Here is a 10,142-nt window from a genome sequence, read left to right as displayed (position 1 = left end):
CAGCCTTGTAATGCACAAACAGCATGGAGTTTCACATTTATAAATGAGTGTTTGAGCCGGTCAGTGCTGCTGAGAGCTGGTGGGAAGTGATACCTGCCAGGAATGCTGCGATGCCTCTGAGTCACACTAGCAGGAGTGAGAGGTGGAAAAGGGACATGGTTCGAAAGCAACCCAACTTGATGTTTGCAACCCAAGCAAAAACTTGGAGAGAAGGGCTTATTTTTTCCCCAAGACCATGAAGACCCAGTGACATCTCCCCAGGGCTTTACACACCTCCTTGTCATGGATGTTTCCCCATCATAGTCCATCACAGGGATGTGCCCCAGCTCAACATCACATCCCCAAATACATAACATATATGATCAGTCAAATCTCTTGCTAATGACGCATTTTCTTAAAATATTCTGTTCAAGAGGAATGGTGGTCGTGATTAGGAAAAGTTGCAGCGTGCAACAGGTAGTGCGAGAAAGAGAAGCAGTCTTACAGCCAAAATTTATTCAAAGACGATGGAGAGAAAGGGAGAGATTTTACAGTTAGATTGATGGTGATTCATACGGGCAAGAGAGATAATGCAGAAAGGAACAGGCATAGATTTATATTGAAAGATATTCCAGATAAACAGGAGACAGATAGATGAATAGATATAAATGGATTAGATAAATAGACTGTAGGAAGGGAAAGAAAAAAACCCAAATGAATATATATAGAGAGCTTTATTTCCCAAATAAATCCTGATCTCCCATTTCAGTCTTTGGTTTGCAGATATGAGACACACCTCCTTTGACAGATAGGCAAGAGTAATGATAAAAAACTTCCTCACCTGGTTTCCAGCTTCTGGTAATCACGCTGCCGAGGCAGTGTTCACTCCTGCCCTGCAGGGAACTCAGAGCATGACTGTAACTCCAAAGTATGCCCCCCAAAAGAGAGGCAAATGCTGCTGTTTTGCCCCCAGTATGCACGCCTGCAAGGAGAGGTGCTGGTGCTCTAGGGTGTGCAGGGAAAGGGCTCTCTTCATCCTCCATTTGATTTGGGCACAATGTGCCTACCCAACATCACCTATGCTGAACACCCATAATGCCACAGATAGTGGGCTTCCCATCTACTGCTGCTTTATTTCTAGGCTACAGGAAGAAGAAAAAAAAAAAAGGAAGGTAATTTCCTTGTAAGAGGTGAAAACTTAAAATCCTCTTTGCTGTCACAATTTGCCCTATTTTATCCCCGGTGTGTTCTGTCCATCATGTTCACAGCTCCCAGGAAGAAGAAATGGGACTCAGCAGACCTGTGAGATGCCTTCAACGTTTGCTGGCACCATTTCTGTGCTCGCTGGGAGTGGAAGTCTCACTGGAGACCCAGAAATTACTCAAGTTGTAGCTCAACCCTTCATGAAGTGGCAGGTAAGAGCTTGCTCTGTGCACAGTTGGGCTCAGCCCAGCCTCCCTCTCAGCCTGGCAAAGCCCTGGATGATGGAGAGAAGCTGCATCACAGACCTGCTCGATGGAGGTGTAAGAGGCAACATTATACATCCACAAAGGAGTAAACACCTTCTGCTTAAACAGATGGAGAAATTTAAAACCGAGGAAGAGATGGATGGATAAGGAGCAGGGGGTTGGGGACCATGTGCCCAGTGGGAGCCATCACCCTTCAACAAGCCTGGTTTGCAGCATACAAACATGCATCTTTTGGGACCAGCTCAAGCAAAACCACCTTGAGTCATGCTGCGTTTGTTAGTGGGTTGGAGCGCACACATGTATCTTGAGGGGTAAAAAAAGAATATCTTTTTTCCTAACATAAGCCTTCAGGGAAAGAAAGTGAGCACAGGCTGCTTCGCATGGGGCACAACCAGTCCTGGGAACTCACTACTGTGAGACATCACCAAGATCAAGGTGTTTGCAAAGAAAGAGTTATTGAGAGAGATTCTGCAACAAAATCTTTCAGGAGTGATAGACAGACAGTCTGGGGAGGGTTCAGATGCATGCTGCGGGGTTTCTGACCTGCACATGAGATCTGAGGTTTGAAGGCAGGGGGTCCCTGAAAGCACTTGCTACCTTGGGGGCTTTGCTGGTGCTGCCAGGGCAGGAGCACAGCTTCTGAAAGAGACCCCACGGCTAAACCATCACAGAGAAAAATTAAACCGTGCTTCCCCTCGCCCCAAATTAACTGCGAGGGATTTAGTCTAAATATATCTTCTCCATCACAGCCTGTATTTCGAGTAGTGCATTAATACAAACATTGGGACGCTGGCAGAGGTGGGCAGCAGGGGAGAAATGGGTTGGTGTTGCAGGCATCCCCGCAGGGACACTCTCTGTGGGAGGGACGGGGTGTGGGGGCATCAGTGCAGGAGGCAGGGGGAGCACAGGAGAGAGCAGGCATGGGGTTTCAGGAGTGCAGGGTGGGGTGTCAGTGCAGAGTTGGAGATATATTTAGGTGCCCTGGGGTGGGAGGGAAGAGGGTTGTATGGCAGGGGTGGCGGCATGTGTGAGTCATGGCCCCGATGGTATGTGTGAGAGCTGTGGTTGGGGGATGCTGGGGATGTCCCCAAGGAGAGGCGATACCTTGGGCAGGGAGGCGCAAGGGAGATTTAGGTCAAGGTGGATGCACCAGGCATCCCTCCAGGACAGGATTGCTCCTGGGTCACCTGCGCTTCTCACAGGCAGTGATTTCCATTTATTTCCTCCAGTACAGCATCACCTGACCACAGTGTAGGTGAGATGATGCACCCCAAAGCAGTCCTGGTTTGCCCTGTTGGCATCACATCTAGGACCCCAGAGCTACAAGCTTGTCACTGCAGATGCCGGGGCTGGCGCAGTGGCTGTCACTGCTGTAAGGGTACAGCCGCCAGGCTACGAACACACCATCCCATCCCGAGTACGAAATAACTTCCTGCAGCCTTCAAGGGCTCATGGAGATGTCCTGGGAGGTCTTTGGTGCCCAACTTCCATCCACCCAGCAGAAACATCTGAGGGGGGCCCAGGTGTCCCCACCAAAAGGGAAGGACACTCAGCATCCATCCCCAAGGTCTGGCCAAAGACTGGGAACTGCACATCACTCCAGCCATCCAGGAAAGAAGCGCTACCTGAGCGTACTTCCAGCAGATTTGCTATTTTGCATGCAATATTTTTCAGAGCAGCCAGAGACCTGGACACACTGGAGATATGCATGTGTGCAAGTCCCAGCCAGGCCTTCCTCCTAATGAACATGAAATCTGACCATAAAACCTGCCAAAACCCAGAGTGGGAAAAGACAGAAGGCAGCCAGGGGAATGTGCATCAATAAATAAGCTTTATGGAAATCCCCAGCTTTTATATAGTTGCTGAGTTTTGATGAACCTCGACAGCTACTGCAGGATGCTCGGGACTGGATGGGACCAACCTACTCCCTCCACCTGTACATCATGTTTCCAACATGCCTTCAAAGAAATTAGGGTTTTCTGTTTTCTTTCTTTGCAAAAAATGGCAGGACACAACCGCTTCTTTGTCCAACTTTGCCGGAGTCAAAAATCACCTGGAACAGGATTTCAGCAGATGCACCTGCATTTGCATGGTGTTGGTGCGGCAGCATCTCATGGGGGTATCACTCCCAGCTTCAGCTGCCTGGGGATTACACAGCACCACTCCATCATGCCTGATTCTGCACGGCCAGGAAGGACAGCATCTCCTTTGCCCAAACCGATGGCCTCCTTGACTTCATCACGTGTTGACAGAGAGATATTGAGAGACCCACTGAGGCAAACCTTCACAGGGAGGATCTCCACACCACCACCACCACCACACACACAGTTCCTTCAGCCCATCATCAAATTTACATCCAAAACATGTTTTCTGAAGGATTCTCTAGTCCTGTTGCAAGGCAAACCCCTCTTGATGCTGGAGTCATCAATTGCTAGCTCCAACCATAACAGACACGCGACCGAGCTCCTGCCAGGTTAATCCAATGTCACTCCCACAGAGGAGCCTACAAAGCACATCACTGGGGAGGGCTTTCCACTCCCCAAAATAACATGCCGTAGAGATGGCTCCAGGGTGTCACTCCACCCTCCAAGCTCAATCCATCTTTGGGAAATGCCAGCCTGGAGTGCCCAGAGGCTGCATGTAACTGCCTGTGGGAGGACACCCACTTCCAGCTCACTCCTCCTTGAGCCCAAGCCCTTTTCCAAGGTCTTGGGACACTCTGGGAGAAATCCCCAGGGTACCTCAGGCACCATCAGTGATGTTTGGAGCAGCTCAGAAACCTTCCCCACAACTCCAATACCCCTCGGCCAGCTGTATTTCCACATCTAGCACCAGCAGATTTGAGCATCAGGCACAGTAATAATGCTTTTCAGATTGTTCGAAGGGCGAATTATAAATATTTGAAGAGCTTCTGTTGGCGGCAATACAGATCAAGGGCTGCAAGCAATGCCGATCTGCCACAGACAAAACCGAGTTTGTCAGCAATTTGCAAACATTGGTTTAATGTCACTGCACTTGCAATGATGACGAATGCTCCTTGGTCCCATGTTCCCTGTGGTCCTGCCACCCTGCCTGCCCGTGGGAATACCTGCGGGGATACAGCTATAGCTGCATCCTTTATCCATGCAGATTAAAAAGAGGAGGTCCTGGGCTGCCGATGGATATGCAGGAGCAATACATTGGCTTGTTCTCGCTCATTTTGACCCTAGCCATGCATACATCCCGATAGGAGGTGCCCATAGGCGTGCACACACAGGGGCTATTGCTTCTCCAGTTTTCTTCTGTGAGAAAATGAAAGTTCATGGAAAATTTGGAAAAATGTAAAAAAACCCTGATTTTTGGAAGTGTTTTAGTATTTACAGGACTTCGTCTTCCAACAGGATGGCTCCACCGAAACGTCCCTAACCCGCCCCTGTCTATATATAGACCTGTCACCTACACTTCTTCAAAGCATTGCAGGTGTTGACGTGGTGCCACCATGTGCCTGGTGGGGAGGGTACCTGGATGTGGCTTGGAGCAGCAAGGTGCAGAGGGTTAATGGGGGCAGCAGCATCCCATGGCTGAACCCTCCTGTGATGTAAATACTTACTTCTATCCCTCCTGGGGTAGAAATTATAATAAAAGTATATATTAAATGATATAATTTTATACAAAATTTTTATAAATTTATAATCCTCTGGGGATATGAGCATATTCTGCAAATGAGGTGTGCTCAGGAGCATGGACCAGCAGCACCAGGCTCAGAAAATCCATCCCCATCCCATGGGGATCATGAGCAGGACTAAACTGGCACCTCCTTAGTGACCTGTTTGGGGCTCAGTCCAGTGGGGTGCAAAGTTTTGGGGCTGTGTGCTCACATGAGACCTTGGAAATGCTGGATGAGAACCAGGAGATGGATACCACCCTCCCTCTGCCTTCTCCTTGAGCAAAAAAAATGACCTTGAGCAAAAAAAACGACACACCATCAGTGAAGGAAGAATTAGTATATGAACTACTACAGGAGCTTGATCCCCACAAATCAATGGGCTCTGACGACATCCACCTGAGGGTTTTGAGAGAGCTGGCTGACATCATCGCAAGGCAGCTCTCCATAATCTTTGAGAAGTCATGGAGAATGGGGGATGTCCCAGAGGACTGGAGGAAGGCAAGTGTTACCCCTATCTACAAGAAGGGCTCAAGGGAGGATCCGGGTAACTATAGGCCCATCAGCCTTTCTTCAATCCCTGGGAAAGGTATGGAATGAATCCTCCTGGGGGCCATCACAAGTCAAATGAAGCATGTGATTGGGAAAAGCCAACATGGCTTCACTAAAGGCAGATCGTGCTTGACAAACCTGGTGGCCTTCCATGACAAAGTGACTTGCCTGGTTGACATGGGGCGGGCGGTGAACAATGTCTACCTGGACTTCTCCAAGGTCTTTGATACAGTTCCCTATGGCCTCCTCCTGGAGAAATTAACGCGTTATGGCCTGGACAAGTGGTCTGTGCAGTGGGTGGGGAACTGGCTGACAGGCCACACCCAAAGGGTGGTGGTAAATAGCTCTTTCTCAAACTGGCAACCTGTGGCACTAGTGGAGTCCCCCAGGGATCGATATTGGGCCCAAAGTTATTCAATATCTTCATAAGTGATCTGGATAACAGCAGCAAGTGTAGCCTGTTGAAGTTTGCTGATGACACCAAGTTGAGTGGGGAAGTAGACACTCCAGAAGGGAGAGCTGCTCTGCACGAAGATCTGGATAGGCTGGAAGAGTGGGCCAGCAAGAACCTTATGAAGTCCAACAAGGAAAAGTGTAAGGTCGTGCACCTGGGAAAACATAATCTGGGAGTGCAGGACAGACTGGGATCCACCTGGCTGGAGAGCAGCTCTGTGGAAGGGGACCTGGGGGTCCTGGTGGACAGAAAGCTCAACATGAGCGAACAGTGGGATGCTGCGGCCAAGAAGGCCAACAGGATGCTGGGCTGCATCAAAAAGGGCATTGCCAGCAGAAAGAAGTCATTATCCCACTCTACTCAGCATTTGTCAGGCCACACCTGGAGTACTGTGTACAGTTCTGGTTCCCGCTATACAAAAAGGACGTGGACAGGCTGGAAGGGGTCCAGAGAAGGGCCACCAAGATGATCAGAGGACTGGGAAGCTGCCATATGAGGATAGGCTGGGAGAAGTGGGTTTGTTCAGCCTTGAGAAAAGGAGGCATAGAGGGGATCTCATTACAATGTACCAGTACTTAAGGGGTAGCTACAAAGAAGATGGAGACTCCCTTTTTACACGGAGTCACATGGAGAGGACAAGGGGGAATGGACACAAGTTGCTCTTTGGGAGATTCCGATTGGACACCAGGGGGAAATTTTTCACACTGAGGACAGTCACCATCGGAATAATCTCCCCAGGGAAGTGGTTGACTCGGCCACGTTGGACACCTTCAAGAGTCGTCTGGACAGGGTGCTGGGCCATCTTGTTTAGACTCTGCTCTTCCCAGAAAGGTTGGACTAGATGATCCCTGAGGTCCCTTCCAACCTGTGATTCTGTGAAATGTTCTGTGAGCTCAGCCACTGCACAAATCCAGAGCCCACCTCCACCAGCACAGCCAGCTTTGGGTTTTCCTGCTTAACAAATTCACAAACACTTCTGGGATGACCAGAACAGCTTTTTCCCTGTAATTAGCCACCCACCCTCTCTCTCATTCCCCCTCTAACAACTCACAACGCATCAAGTCAAGTCTGATGTCGGGGCACCCTGAGGGATGCTCCAGGCAGATCCATACTCCACAGCCAACAAGATCCCCCTCCCAACCCTTTCCGTCTGGAAAACATCAGCTTGGAACAATAAATGCATCTCCAGTTAAGGAAAGATGGGGAAAAAACGTGAAAACAACCCAAACACACTGGACCGAGTGGGAATTTGCCTTTTGGTTGTCCATGTGGGGGCTCACATGAGTCAGGGAGGAGAGACCCTGGAGCTACCTCCCCACTGAAATTTAATTTGCTTTTCTCACTTTCTCTTAAAGGTTTAATTTTAACTCACCATTGCTAAAGGAAATCTTGCAGCATTGGAAACACCCCTGTTCATTTAAAACCAGCTCTGCTCACTTGCATTGAACTATTCCCCTGTCCTCACTGTGGGTTTTGGCACATAACTACAAACTAGTGGCAATGCTCAGTGATCCTGAACAAGTCTTCCTTGGCAAAATAATGCACTAAGCACATCAAATCAAGAATTGCAGAAGTGGGAGTAGGTCCTGCCCTATATCCTCACACAACTCCATCATGACAGCACATCCCCAGATATATTTTCTCTCTTGCTTATTAAATACTTTTACTTAAAAAGAAGAATAAAGCAGAGGCAATCTTCAGTGCAACATGAAGCTTGAAGGAGCAAGGAGAAACTCAAAGCAAGTCTGAGGCCACCATGCCCCAGCACCTGCAAGCAAATATATCGCATAATCCCACTCCTAAATGGATTAAATTCCTTCTTAAAACCAGATGGCCCCTGGCTGTCCTCAGAATCCCTCCAGAAACTCTCCTGACAGCCAAAAACCTTCCACTAAGTTTTTTAAGGGCTTACATGGTAATTGGTTGTACTATTCATTGCTGTGACTGTGCATCTCGTTTCATCTGCAGAAACAACAAATACACACAGTATTATATTCCCTCCAAACCAAAAGCTGCTTTATAGCCCATAGAGGAAGTGATTACTACTTATATTGCAAACACACAGCATAGAAGCCTCAAATTTTGTACTTTCCAATGTGCTCATGTATTCTAAAACACCCTTTTTTCTCTGTTTTAAATCAGAGTTAAAGTTGGCCTGTGCATGTTGGCTACACTTTGGTAATATTAAAAATACAGAGTTTGGGATTGTACTTACTTCCATAGTAGCTTTGCTTTAGTCAACAAAGTAGGGCTGGAAATACCACGTGCCTGGCAAGAAATTCAGCTTCAGGTGGCAGGGGACCGATGGCTGGAAGGATGGCCGATGGCAGCACGTCAATGAGCATCCTCTTCCTTTTTGCACCTGCCTGTCTATTTCTACACCTATTGGGGAAGAGCACAATTATTAATAATTAAAATAATTAAGAGGATAATCAGAGCAGGGCAACTGCTGGATCCCAAGCACCCTCATTGAACACCCTGAAGCTGCAGCTACATGCAAAGAATGGGGCCCTTCCGTAAATGTTTTTTACCTGCACCCTGGTTCCATGATAACCAAGTAGAAGCAAGCAAAAATCAAGCAGAGTTCAAAACTTATGTGGTTTCTGGCTTTTTGTCTACATTAAAACATTCAGTCTGGAGCCACAGGGCATGGAAAGGGACCCCAAACACAGCCTGAGCCACAGGGCATGGAAAGGGACCCCAAACCCATCCTGAGCCCCAGAGCCATGGGGCATAGCCAGCAGCAATATCAACTGTTGGGGGGTTCCCTTGTCTGACATGAACATCCTGCCTCTGTGCTAGCCAGGACAGCCAGCACGGTACTTTCCCTCTTCCTCCTCCTCCTATTCTCCACTGTTTCAGCTGCCTGCTGAGTTCCATTTTAAGTGACAATCAAATCCCCATGGAGCAGCCGCGGAGAATATTCACTCCCAGCAAATTGCCCGGCATGAGATGGAAGAGGACTAGCACACACAGGCAGCTGGTGCATGACCAGCACCCCTGCTGCTTGCTCCAACATGGGCTTCCCCTCCATCGCTGCAGGTCCTACCAGGCTGGTCTGTACCATGTGCAACTGAAAAACCTATCAAAGGGTCTGGCAGCTCGCAGTCAGGTCAGGCAGCAGCATGCTCCTCAACAAGCCCATCCAGCCAGTGATGGATGGAACATTTTAGGATCTGCAGTGACCCTATAACCTGCCTCAGCACCTTGCCTGCTTTTCTTCCCACCCAAGGCAAGCTGCTCCACTAAGCCAAGAGAAGATGCCAGCCCACCATGTAGCCAAGTTCGTCTTGTTTTCAATGAGCAACTCTGGTCCCACCACAGGCACTGGGAATCAAGTGTCCCCCAAGCAACATGGCCATGGGAGCCTACCTGGGGCCATCAAACTCTCAGAGCAGCCCCCAGGGCACCTCTGCTCTCCGCACCCAGGCTACCTTATTGACAGTGCCATTCCTTCACTATTTCTTTTCCTTTAATTAAATCAGTGTTTTTCAACAGGGAAGGAAAAGCAACGAAGTATTTCCTCCTGAGAAGTTTTTTCTCACCCCACAAATCTCTGGTAGCTCCAGTTTCTCTCCTCCACCCCCAGGACCTTCTCCAGCCCTCCAAACCACAACCACTGTTAAAATACAAATACAGGACCTTCTCTATCAGCACTCTTCATCCTGTGCTGCATTACCCCACCACCCATCAATCAAGCTGCACTGCGTGTTTGCCTCAAAACTGAAGGAAATTCAGCTTATTTGATCCTCAGACTCTTGAGGTGCAATTTCTCAACAGCTGGAGACAAGGATCTATCCCTTGCCAAAAAAAAAGGTACAACCCCTTGTAGCAGCACTGGCCAGCAGCAAGGGCTTTGTTCTGAATGGGAAGGAAATAAAACCAAGCTTAAATTATTTCTGCAAGGGGGGGGGGGGGGAGCAGTGGGAAATAATACCTTTTGCTGCTGTTGGCACACTGCTTTGATCTTTACTTTGTAGTTACCATAGTGACAAAAAAGGCATAGTCGGAATAAATTGCTGAAAGTTGATGGTGTCCTATATAT

At 48.6% G+C, this 10,142-nt stretch overlaps 1 long non-coding RNA gene across 1 annotated transcript in view; it reads right to left on the bottom strand.

Moving 5' to 3' along the window:
* Positions 1 to 8,317: 8,317 nt before the first annotated feature.
* LOC142060142 (uncharacterized) overlaps positions 8,318 to 10,142 on the bottom strand; it is a 50,266-nt gene continuing 48,441 nt past the window's right edge. The window contains exon 3 of the long non-coding RNA XR_012661648.1: positions 8,318 to 8,479. This is a non-coding gene — a long non-coding RNA (uncharacterized LOC142060142). The remainder of the gene's footprint in view (positions 8,480 to 10,142) is intronic.

Source organism: Phalacrocorax aristotelis, chromosome 7 (assembly GCF_949628215.1).
Source record: "Phalacrocorax aristotelis chromosome 7, bGulAri2.1, whole genome shotgun sequence".
Taxonomy (NCBI): Eukaryota; Metazoa; Chordata; class Aves; order Suliformes; family Phalacrocoracidae; genus Phalacrocorax; species Phalacrocorax aristotelis.
The sequence above is the reverse complement of the archived record's forward strand: the minus strand, read 5'-3'. Positions and strand labels throughout refer to the sequence as shown.